The sequence below is a fragment of the Castor canadensis genome, chromosome 12 (assembly GCF_047511655.1).
Source record: "Castor canadensis chromosome 12, mCasCan1.hap1v2, whole genome shotgun sequence".
NCBI lineage: Eukaryota > Metazoa > Chordata > Mammalia > Rodentia > Castoridae > Castor > Castor canadensis.
In genome coordinates, this window is record NC_133397.1 from 9,771,245 (window position 1) to 9,783,927 (window position 12,683).

The 12,683-nt window shown below is 44.7% G+C and overlaps 1 long non-coding RNA gene across 2 annotated transcripts in view; it reads left to right on the plus strand.

Moving 5' to 3' along the window:
- Positions 1-773: 773 nt before the first annotated feature.
- The window catches only part of LOC141414761 (uncharacterized), a 155,367-nt gene continuing 143,457 nt past the window's right edge, over positions 774-12,683 (plus strand). The window contains exon 1 of one of the 2 annotated variants that reach the window (XR_012439600.1): positions 774-1,027. This is a non-coding gene — a long non-coding RNA (uncharacterized lncRNA). The remainder of the gene's footprint in view (positions 1,028-12,683) is intronic. The other variant, XR_012439601.1, reaches the window with a different exon arrangement.

The following is a 12,683-nucleotide window of genomic DNA, read 5'->3' on the forward strand; positions in this document are numbered from 1 at the left end:
CTGCCCAGCTGTGTGACTTGGAGCACAACTCACCTCCTTAGCCCTCAGTGTTTCACCTGAAGTGTGATTATTGCCAGTGCTACACTCGTGTTCTATTGGACCATTGTAAAGATCAAACATTTTAATCATGTCACATCTTATCATAATTGCTAAAACACATTGCCATTATTATTGCTTAGCAAAGCTGGCCCTGAATTGGGACAGAGAAGATCTAAGTCCCATCTCCAAGTGATTTTTAGGTAAGTCAATCTCATCAGAGCATCAAGGTCCTCCAAAGTCTGGGGTCCAGCTTCATGTCACACTTCTCTCAGGATCACATGTGATTTTCTATCGATGAAGACTTGTCATCTGCCACTGCTGCTCTGGTCTGTATCACCTCACCACAACCCCATAAACATGCTCACACCAGGCAGGCATCTGTGTGCACACAGGTTTCTCTCTTTGTGGGTCTGTGTTCACATTTCCCCTTTGTCTAGGGACACCAGTCACATTGCATTGGGACCTACCCTAATGACCTTACTTAACTTTATTCCTTCTCTAAAGACTGTTTCCAAGCAGATCACTTTCTGACATACTGGGGATTAGGACATCAGCATGGGGATTTGGAGGGGACACACAATTAAATCCAGAGCACTGGGGGACTGCTCAGACTTGGGGGCTTGCAGCCTCTGGCAGGGTGCTGGTGTTGTCATTGTTAACCCTCCCGCTCAGCCCCCAGGAGACTTCATTCCTCATGAATTTACAGAGAGGCGCATGGGTAACATTTCCTGAATTCTAACTTCTTTTTTTTCTGCTGCTGCAAAGCTGTTATTCTCTCTGGTTTCTTCTTTCATCAACCTGGCTGCCAACCAACGTCTAAAAAAAAAAAGTCCCCGTGCTGCAGGCTGAGTTCCTGCCTCGGGTCGATGTGGGTTTATTGATATTCCAGCATGGTTTGCTCCACGATTTATGCTTTGCAGTTTGTGAACCACAGACCCAAGGGGAAAAGAGATAGTGAAAGAGGGGATTTTTCCATCATTTATATGCGGTAAGTGAACCTCAATTTCCTGCCATGTTATTTCAGAGTCCTTAAATATCCCTTTCTTTGCATAGACATTAGGAACTACAAAAGCTCTGCATTCTTCAGGTTGAAATATGAGTCCTGTAAGGTCTATAATCGAGTGACCTCTTAATAGTACCAATGGTATCTGTTGACACATGCCTCCTTTTGTCTCAGGATTGGGGCAGGATGCTCAATCAGGGATCTTAAATGATAAGGAGAGCTGCATGTCTAAAAGAGAGCTCATTAATCCTCTATCTCAAGGGTAGGGTCTATACCATAGCTGCTTCCTCGCTTCCCAGAGTAGAGGTACAAACTGAGAAACAGCAAAATAACTGCTGCTGTCTGCTCAGAGCACAGGGATCCTGAACGCTGTAGACAAGGTTTAGAATAGGAGACAGTGCACATAATGAGAGCTGGAAGGGACCTTAGATATGATTCCCCTGACAAAAAAGTGGAAGCCCATGCCCCCATTGTTCATGTGAATTGACTTCATAATTTGACAAAACCAGGCTACTAACTGTAACAAACAAAAAATCAGCCTTAACATTCTATTTCTGGTTGTATGCAGAAATCATTAGTGGTTTGCACAAATGGAGAACAACAGAGAAGAAAAGGGGAAAGGGAGAGGGCGTTAGAAGTTTACACACTGTAGTGTTTGGGTACAGGGAGCACCACTTTGTTTGCTGTGTAACCTCCCAATGGTTTGATTTCCCCATGAGCTCATGAGGAAAGAAGTGTGCTATTGCTGAAGGGCTTGCTCCAGGAGCTCCAGGCAGGCTTTTTTGTGTGTGTGTGTTTCCCAGCCTTGAGGTTTGCACGGGGATAATGATTAACAACAATAACTGCATCAGCTATGTAGTTCTTCAGTGCTCTGTTTTGTCTGTCTCTCCCGCAGTCCCACAGGAAAGGGGAGGACAGAGGAAGTTCATAGCCAGGCTGAGTCACCCTATTTTAGAAAGCACGGTGCCTGGCATCTGAGGTCTTGATTCAATTCGTGTTGTCACCTGCAGCTGGCAGACCCTGGACAGGTTACTAAGGCAAATGGAGGCAGGACCAGACCTCAGGTCTTGGGCATCTGTTGAGGGTGTGTTCACCTTTCCTTTTATTTCCTTCCCAGCAGAGCCATAGGTTTTCTAAGCTTAGTTCTGTCCTGTGAATTCCTTGGCTCTGGGAGCTTGGTTTTATTTATCTCTGGTTTTGTCTGGTGACTTACTGAATAGAGGACAGAGATATTGTGCAACTTGAAGGGCATCTTCCAAATGATTGCTTTTTAATCCACTGCCCTTGGGGTGCTCTCCTATTTGTGACCAAAATATAAAGACCTTCTTCCTCGGGTAGTCCTTCATCATCACTCAGCTGGACTATTCCAAGGACAATCCCTTCTTCCCTGCTTTCTTCTTTTTACCCTTATTTATTGCATATCCCTTGGGTGTAAGACCTGTGCACAGCTATTGGTAAGCCATAGATTGCAATTTGTCTGCAGTGTTCCACCTAAATTCACCCTGTGTGATCATGACACCCTGATGAATAAAGTCTTTGGTGGCTCCTCTATCTGAAAATGAAAGTCAAAGCTCCTTGACTGGTTTTGATACTGTCCCTTCTGAGGGGGGAGGTGGAGCAGGAGTGGGAGATGCAGATGGAAATGAGGCAATGGCAGGATAAGAAGCCCCATGTATGCAAAGGCTCATAAACAAACAAGAGTCAGAACAGAGGAGCTGGGCTAATACCTCATGTTCTCTGCATGCTGGGCCTGGATCCATGTTCCATTCCTAGTGCTTCTCTACTCAGGACCACTGCTGGGGGTTGTACTATTATTGAAGCCCTGCCCATTACCATCCCGGATTCTGTTCCTCTCTCAGAACAATGGGAGCTGGAACACACCAAAGGTATGTAAGATGTGGTTCCAGTCTTCTGGGAGAGTCTGACCTTGAAGACCATGAAGTCCATGATTGCTCCTGTCACTGTGCTCTATTTGAGACATATTACTGAGTGCTATAGAGCCCTGGGTTATAATCACGTGACACTGATTATGAAGTCAGGCAGTACAAATTCAAATGCTGACTGTGTCATTTCCTGTGCCATTTTCTGTCACTTAGCCCCTGTTAGCTCATCTGTAGGATGAGGAGAGCAAATGTCCCTGGTGTGGTGAGAATTAAATGAAACACTGCCTGGAAAGGCAAAGAGAGTTCCTGGCCCATAGTAAGTACCAGGGAATACTTTTCATGGTATTCTGTTGTGAAGTGCAGTTTTGGAGATGACAGAACACCAGATAGACAAGGTTCACACCTTCAGGACTGCAAGTAACAGGTAAGTGGCCAAACAAAGGAATTCCTACTGAAAGAAGCACTGGAAATGAACAGGGCACAGTGATGTGGGAGAAAAGTACAAAGCAGAGGAAAGGTGCATTAGTCAACTTCACATGGCTATAGCAAAATGTCTGAGGCAATTAACTTGCAGAGAGAAAAGGTTGATTTTGGCTTCTGGTTCTGGAGGTTCTAGTCCAAAACTGGGTAGTTCCTTTGCTTTGAGCCTCTGGTGAGGGTGGCATGTCATGGTGAGAGCATGTGGCAGAGCAGACCATTAACCTTAAAAAGCAAGGAGCAGAGAGAGGACCAGACACTAAGACACCACAAGCCCGTTCAAGATCACACTCCAAAGAGTTAAGGATCTCCCATCAACCTTCAGGAATCCACAGCTCCATCTCTCAATAGCGCCACCCAAGGTACTTTAAGACATGGGCCTTTGGAGGACATTCATTCAAACCTTAACAAAAAGTGACATTTCATCTCCCCCTTGATACATGAAAAGAATTAGCATTGGAAAGAGCAGGGAGAGAAAGGTCTGGCAAGGGGCTGGTGAGCAGGAGAGACCTCAGCCTGGTCTAGCAGCCCACAGAGGGCCAGTGTGTCTGGAGCTGGGTGGCAGGAACTAAGCTTTGGAGGATACAGGCCCAGATTGTGCCAGGTCTTCAGGGGTCCCAGTCAGGAGTTAGCATGTAATTCTGCATGTTAGGGTCAAAGTGGCAAAGTGACAGAAGGGAATTGCATGGCTGTGCTTATTATATGCAGTGACTGAGCTGAATGGAGCAGAGGTCTGCCGTTCTACAAAGACATAGAGCACAAAGGTGAGCACTGGCTGGGAGTGAAAATATTCTTCATTTATGGGAACATTACAGAGAAATAGGAACCTTCCCTCTGAGGCACCTGGCACCTTACTTTCTCTTCTGAAAAGCAGGCCCATACTCGTTTGTTTTAGCAGGACATGAATCTAGTCTAAGTGCACACCCTGGAACCATCTAGCTTGCTGTTTAGTATGCCAGACCTGGCACCGGGCTACGGATGTAGAGATAAATGAGGCAGGGTACCTGTGCTTACTGTGCTCTCCTCTGCTTCAGGAGGAGACTTATGGTGGGACATTACTTCATGGTGTGACAGGTGCAGCTGTGGAAGGACAGAGTGTCAGAGAAAGACCGTGTTGGCTAAGAAAAGGGAGAATTCTGCTCTCTGGGTGGGGACAGAAAAGGCATGACAAGGGAGGTGATGCAGGAAGGTCACCTTCTCTTGGCGCCTCTCACCTCCATCTATCTGGGCCAAATGGATTTGCACTCTGTTCCATTTCCTCAGTGTCTGTTTTTCTCTGCAGGTGAGAAAGTGCTAATTTGAGACACTGACCCATGTTATAAAGGAAAATGGACTTTGAGAGTATCCTCTTCCCACTTGCAAAGAGAATCATTCAGTTTGAATTTATGCTCCACAGAAAGGTCTGAGGTGAAAGACTAGAAGTTTTTATTTTTGAGTATTTTCAACTTTTAACAGTTCAGTTAATAGTCGTGAGAAGAGAGAGAACTATGTGAAGTTGTAAGGCATGAACAGCACCTGCAAATACTGTTTTTACTTTCATGTAGCATAGTTCATCACACAATACAGTAATTAATCTCATGTATCATTTGTATGTCCATTAGTGTAATCCACCTTGATTAAACGCATTGTGTACTAGGCATTTTCCTAGCTTCCAGTAAAAGTTCATTCATGTGGATAAGGAGAACGTCGTGGGCCTAGAGCACAAGGAGACCCACTGAGGCCTCAGCCAGCAGCCCTTCAGTAACTCCCTAACAAGCCTTCAGAACAAAGCCTGGAACGGTGTTACCTGTCAGAAGAGTTCTCCTGATCAGATGCTACTTCCCATTTTCTTACAGCTCTTACCCAAGCCTTGAAGGTCCACCTCTGAGGAGCTGCTGAGTTGTATCACACCTGCACTCATTCCACCCAGCAATGTGCTCCTCCAGGGCAGGGAGCAAGCTCAAGCTTTTTGGCTGCCTTCCCAGAGCCTAAAACAGTAGCTAAAACAGCAGCTACCTGAACAAGCACCACACATTTTTTCATGCTGAAGACAGACCTGCCCTTGCCTTTTGGCTCAGGGTAGAGCTGTGATGGGGGAGTGCCTTTCTCTGAAGTGGTTAATTGAGCTCTTTTACCACCAAGGGTCAAGTTGTCGGCTGAAATCACAGGTGACCTACACTTTCTCTTAATGGGCCTGGGGCTGTTCGTAGTGCTTGGCCTTTTCTCTAGTGGGGAAAAGAAGCCCTGCCACTCCCTGTAGAGGTGGTGCTGAGACCCTGAGTGACAAAATCATCCCCATAAGCCATGTCACTCACAAGCTGCTTGGAAAAAAAAGTGCTTCTGGGATTGAAAGCTCTAGGAAGGCAGAGGGGCCTGAGTTTCAGGGAGGACCCTATTCTGGACTGGATGGGATACGTGTTCTGGTTTTGCTGGAAAGAAGTCACATTTCAATGGCTGCACTGGCCGTGTGTCTAGACGTATTAAGATTTTGCCCTAAAAAGATGGCAAAAGAAGACAGTGATCTATCGGATCTGATTGCAAAACAGAGCTTGGCTTAAGTCCTAATTCTGTCACTTAGTAGTTGCACAGTTGCCTGTGCCTTTTGGTCTGTGAAGTGGGTAGAAGAGCACCTTGCCTTCTGCCTAAGGTGGTGGAGAGGCCTCTATAAGATTCAGTCCAGTGCTCAGCCCCACTGTAGTCCTGGCTAGGGCTCAGCCTACAGGATCCCTTCTGAGCTCCTTCCTCCTTGCTCTCTACTGAGCAGGGCTCCTGGCTCAGGAAGGGATTCTTACGTATGGAAGTTTTGATGAGTACTCTTCAGGACAATTCAAGCTCTTTTTCAACATGGGAGAAGTCATTTGAGAATCAATAACAGTTCACTTGTGTGTGTGCGTATGCTCCACAGGGTAGAAGGTGCTTTCATAGTCCAAAATGATTTACCCTTTAAGGGAACTCTGAGAGAAGAGAAGATGGAAGGGACTGAGGGAGGCTTATAAAGATTAAATGGCTCTCCTGAAGAAATGGATGGGGTGGTAATCAGCTGTGGAGGAGACTCTGTTGGAAGCCAGGGGTAGTTCAGGACCTCCGGTCATCGTTACCTTCCTGTGCATTACTGGAAATTCAATTTTCCTGCCTCAGTAAAGTTTTATATTATGATTAAAAAAGTTTTTATATTATGATTAAAACCCAATGTGTCAATTCATTTCTAACATCAATGGTTCCAGAGAAAGTGAAGTTGTTGATTAACTATATGATGTACACACTAGCACCTGATAAAGGATGGCTAGCTTTACAATTAGTTTTTCTTATTCCCCTACAAGTTTCAGACACCAGTTTACATATGAGCTCTGTCCTCATTTTACAAAAGAGAAAGAGGCCTAGTGCTGGGGTCTCACGCCTGTAATCCTAGCTACTCAGGAGGCAGAGATCAGGAGGATTGAGGCTTGAAGCCAGCTTGGGCAAATGGTTCACAGAAACTATCTCGAAAAACACCCATCACAAAAAAAGGGCTGGTGGAGTGGCTCAAGGTGTAGGCCCTGAGTTCAAGCCCTAGTACCACAAAAAAAAAAAGAAAAGTAAAGAAAGAGGCTGTGACTTGCATCCCTCAGTTAAGAAACAACAGCTATGATTTGAATCAAGTAAAATATTTTTCTACCATATTCAAATTTTTTCCATTGAATCTAAATGTAATTTATATTTGGAAATGATTTCCAACCTAATAGGTTGGACCACCTATTAGTCCAACCTAATAGGAAGACTGAGTCCTAAGAAAAGCCACAGATGTGTCAACACAGCGTGGAGACTGGAATCTAGGTCTTGTGACTCTCTCCCCGGTTCTTCACCAAAGATGTGTAAGCTCCTTTGCCATGCTTTTGGTCATATGCTTTTCTTCTGTGTCAGGGTTGAAGTCCTGTCCAACCCCCAGAGTCACCTAACTTAGATACATGAGCAACATGTTTCATGGATATGACTACTCTACGTTAATAGCAGTAAGTTATTACTGCATTTAAAGTGTGTATTTCAACTTACAGGCGCATGACTGTTATCCCAGCATTAGAGAAACTGAGGCAGAATTGCCAGTTTGAGGCTAGCCTGGCCTGCATAGGGGGAGACCCTGTCTCAAAAACAAAACAAACAACAAAAGGGGTATATCTCAGAGGTGCCTCAGGTTACATCTGGGGCAGGAGAAACAAAAGCTCCAATATATACCAAAGCTTTCCCCAAGATTCAGGTTCATCTGGCTACAGTATCAGTATCAGAAAAATCCTATTCTCTGAAACATTTCATTAACTAGCTGCTGCTGGCCTCCCCCTCACTGGGAATGGGTCCTGTGGGTTTTCTAGGATTAGCAATCCAGGGCATCCATCCAGACAGGGACGGGAGGGGCTGGACTTGCTTTGTTGGGACAAGAGCTAATTGAGTATGTATCCAAGTCAAGATCTAGAGTTGTTGAGAAGCATGTCAAGGTCAAGTACCTTTACCTTCAATGCTTACGTTTTTCAATAAATGTTTTGAATAATACAATGGCTTTATGTCTTTGACCTTTTAGCATCTTACAAGATAGCCTCATAGTTGGAGCCTAATAATGGCCATTTCTGCTGCTAATAGAGGTATTTGAATCTAATGCAGTACTTCTCAACACTAGTGCATTTTTATACTTACCTGGAGATCTTACAAAACAAATAAACACAAACAAAGAAACAAACAGACACATGCCTGGGCTCTGTAGAAAATATTTGTATATAAAGGGTTGGGGGTGGGACCTAGTCATTATTTTCTCCTGACCTCCCTAGGTATTAATAGTGTATACCCAGCATTGAGAACTCTGCCCTATGACAAGATCAGATTAGACCAGCTAAAAAGCAAAGGGGATGCTGTTTATAAAAAGAAAATAGCACCTGTCTACTCTTTGGCTGGAATCAGGGAATTGAATAATGTTTTAGCAAGGTTGTGACACTTTGCTCTCTTTCAGTTGGATTAAACCCAAGCTCTTGGTATGAGGTTCAAACCTTCCATGGTCTGGTTATAACCTGCACTTTTAGCTTCACCTCCCAACAGTCACCCCTTACATTTTACTATTCAGTTACACAGGACACTTATTTACTTCACCCCAAACATAGTTTGCATTTCCTCAATCAACTCTATGCTCCCTACCTAAGGCTTCTGTCTCCTCAGCTTTGCATAAATTAAGATCACTGTCAAGAATCTACTGCTCCCTGAAGCCATCTCAACCTCTGTGGTTGAGATGCTCCTCATAACGCTGAGCCTGTATGCTTCTTTCTTTTTCTTTTATCATTTTTGCATTTACTTACATGTGTATACATTGTTTGGGCTGCCTTCCCCTGTCTCCTGCCCTCCTCCTCCTTTCTGGGCAGAACCTGTTCTGCCCTCCTCTTCTCCGATTTTGTTGAAGAGAAAACATAAGAGATAATAAGAAAGGCATAGCATTTTTGCTAGTTTGAGGTAAAGATAGCTGTACAGAGAGATTCCTAGTGTTGCTTCCATGCACTTGTGTATTGCAACACAAATTGATTCATCTCTGCCATACCTCTCCACTGCTTCCCGGTCACCTTCCCATAGTGGCCTCTGCCAGTTTAAGATTACTTTATTCACTCCACAGCAGGGAGCACATCAACCACATTCAAGTGGTTCCCTTTCCTATTTCTCCCTCTTAGTGTGTGATGCGTGTCCCTTAATGTTACTGCATATGAGGGAGAGCATGTGATTTTTGGCCTCTAAGCCTGGCTAACTTCGCTTAAGATGATGTTCTCCAGTTGCATCCATTTACTTGCCATTGACAAAATTCATTCTTCTTTGCGGCTGAATAAAATTCCATTCTTCTTTGTGGCAGAGGAAAATTCCATTGTGTATAGATACCACATTTTCTTAATCTGTTCATTGGTAGTGGGGCATCTTGGCTGTTTCCATAACTTGGCTATTGTGAATAGTGCTGTAGTAAACATGGGTGTGCAGGTGCCTCTGGAGTAACCTGTGTCACATTCCTTCGGGTATATCCCCAGGAGTGGGATTGCTGGATCCTATGGCAGGTCTATGTTTGGTTTTGTAAGAAGCCTCCATAGTGTTTTCCAGAGTGGTTGTAGTGGCTTACATTCCCATCAGCAGTGTGAGGGTCCCTTTTTCCCACATCCTCGCAACATTGTTGCCTGTATACTTCTTAACTCAGTAACCTCAGTCACCGGAGTTCTCTGGCCTAGCTCAGAGTACTAAGTGCACCTAGAAGGAACAAATGCAAACAACAGAGCTATAGTTTAGAACCTAGAACCAAGGATGAATCAATTTTTCTCCTGACATGTTTTCCCACACTGTAGTCACCTATGTTGTGAGCCATTCGGTGCTTGAACGTTCAGGCTAGGAGGGCTCTTTGTCTCCTTTCACAGGTGAGGGAACTGAGCTTCTAGGAGGAAGGAAACATGGTTCTTTGAGGAATGTCAATGGTACTAGAAGAGGAATCGTGACAGTTTTGCTAGTTTTTCCGTTGTATGCTGGCTCCTTCTAAGATGAAGTTCTTGAGCATCACCTGACACAGGAGCATGGCGCACACTGTGCCTACCACATTGTGGCCACTGCCTGTAATCCAAGGTGTTAATGAATTCAGCTCACCTCTCTCTGCTTCTGGGGCTTCAGCTTCGACCCACGTACCTATGCCTGCCACAGTCAAAAGCCTCGCCTAGTTTCTGCTCACAAAACCCAACGCCACAGGATACCTTCACTTATATCTTTCACAGAGCCCTCAATGCCAAAATAGAATTCATTGTCTTCTCCTTACACCCCCTTCCTTACTCGTTACCCCAGGAAATGAGACAGAAGCATGAGGGTCATTCTAAACCCCACCTTTCCCTCACTAGCCACATCTAATTGTTCTCTAGGTCTTGCTGATGTTATTTCAGAATTTTTTTCCCCCCAATTAGAGACCTGGTTTCTTCAGCTGGCTCCTGAGAGCTTGGATCAATCCTTCCATTTGAGGCTGCTTGTTATTTTCCCAATACAAAGACTTTCAAAAGTTAAAAGATTGTGCCTCTTTCCTGGATTCACAGATGACTTCAAAAAGAATAATTACCTCTTCCATCTTCAGCTATGATTCTATTTTGGAATCCTCTTCTAATTAAAAAAAAACCTACCAACTTCTTGTGCTATTTGAATCTGAGTCATTTGTGCAGTAAAATCAGCAAAGTTGTACAAATAAACGTGTGATTTGGGAATCTGCTCCCCAGCCCTTCTCTTGGGATGGAAGATAGCCAGAGGATGCACCCCCTTAGCTCTGGGGACATGTTCTCTGCATTACTGGAGGCAAACTAATAAGTATACTGCATTTTAGGGTGATTCTCCCCTAAGTTTCTCTCTCAAATGCTTAGGACAACCTCTGGCATGTATATGCATTTAACAAATACTATTATTTCCCTCCCTACATATGCTATCCAGGGATTTAAAACATGCATAAGTCCTGCTTATGATATGACTAATCCCTGAGGCTGTGACCCAGACCCAATTTTCACTATAGTGAGCATGCAGATGACACCTCATTTCCATTCCACTTATTATCAAGGTGCCATAAAAGCTGGAGTTGGGACGCCCACAGGGACCACCAGGCATGACCTCTAATTTACACACTGGGAACCAAGGCCACATACACCATCAATCTCAGTTTATAGGGACCTGGGTTTTAGAAACACACAACACACATTAAACTGAGACCTCTCCCTGGAAGAGCTATCCACAGAATGTTATATTTGGGGTCAGGGACCCCACATGTACTTTGGAAGTACCTAAATGGATTCTGAATTGCCAGCCATGCTACAGAGATGACAGAGATAATGGCTTGGTGGTGTTAGTCCAGGAGGAGTTGGGTCTTAACCAAATAGACATGAGGGCTGAGGACTGAGAGAAAGGGGCAGAACCAAGTTCAAGAAAGGCCCAGAATCTACTGAGAGGAAAGATTGGGAAGAAATGCCCTGAATGTTCCTATGCTGTTTGTCTATCTGAGTCACTTCAATAGCTGTTGATGTACAAGGCTGTTGGGCACATGTGAGTGTGAAATGAATCCTATGTTGTTGTATAAGGTTGTAGCCGTGAGGGGCTCACAGGTCATCCTGGTACAGAGTGACTATCTGATGATGGAGCTGGATATGATGTACTGTGGAGACAGAATATAGACACTTCTCCTGTCAGGGATAGTCTGGAAGACACCAGTGAGTGACATTTCATCTTGGCTCTGAAGGATGAGTCAGATCTGCCAGATGCCCGGGAAGGGAAAAGGCAGTTCAAGAAAAGCAAAAGGTTGTTCAAGGGCACAGGAGAGTGATGGGACCCAACATATCCCTGGAGTATCGACAGACAGGCTGAGGTGAGGGACGGAGGCGATAAACTGGGAGGATGACACTAGATGGTGAAGGCACTTAAGATGCTGGACATCACCACAAGCTAATGAAGAGACATCAACAACACTGTTTCAGCTGAGGCAGAGCTATGGTAGCCTGCCTCCCCCACACAGCCATCCACCCTGGGCATTGTCACCCAATTACTTCAGCAGAAAGCTGGGGACCCTTCTCATTCTTGCATCCTTGCCTTCTTTCATCCAGTGCACCCCAGCTTCTGCTCATCTTACTTCCCTGGCCTATCTACATTTATCCACTTCTCTTTGTCCTCACCCTCTCCCTTGTCAGAATTACCATCATCTCTGCTGAAACTGCCAGTTGTTTCCCTGCCTCCACTTACACCTCCCAGTTGTCTCTTCTTACACAGGAGCCAGAGATATCTTTAAAAATATATTCTGACCAGGTCACTATGTCACCCTGATAAAAACACATTTGTTGTCTAAATAATTTCCAAATACTTTCCTGTGGCCTGTGGGCTCCTTGCATCCACCCCAGTGTCTTTCCACCATCTGAGTGTGTGGTCTCCTCTTGTCCTTCACTCTGAATGTTCATCCAGACCCCAGTCTGTTACTGGTGTTCCTTTTCTCACAATTTTGCATGGGTGGCATCTTCCACTTTTCAAACTTCAGTGCTTCTGTCTGTCATCAACTCAGAAAGGCCTTCTTGGAGAAAGGTCTGTCCCACATACAGTACCTATTTCTTTTTCTCTATAGCACTTATCACACTGTGCACCAAGTTTTTTTTAAGTGGTTTATTCCCAGTTCTTAGTACAGTGCTTAATACAATTAGGCACTCAATAAATGCTTGTGGACTGAGTGAGTTGCTCGTGTACCATGTTAAAGACCAGATTTTGGCGGCCATGGTTTGTGGTGTCATCCTTGCCCTCTGGTCATCTACACAGATATATCC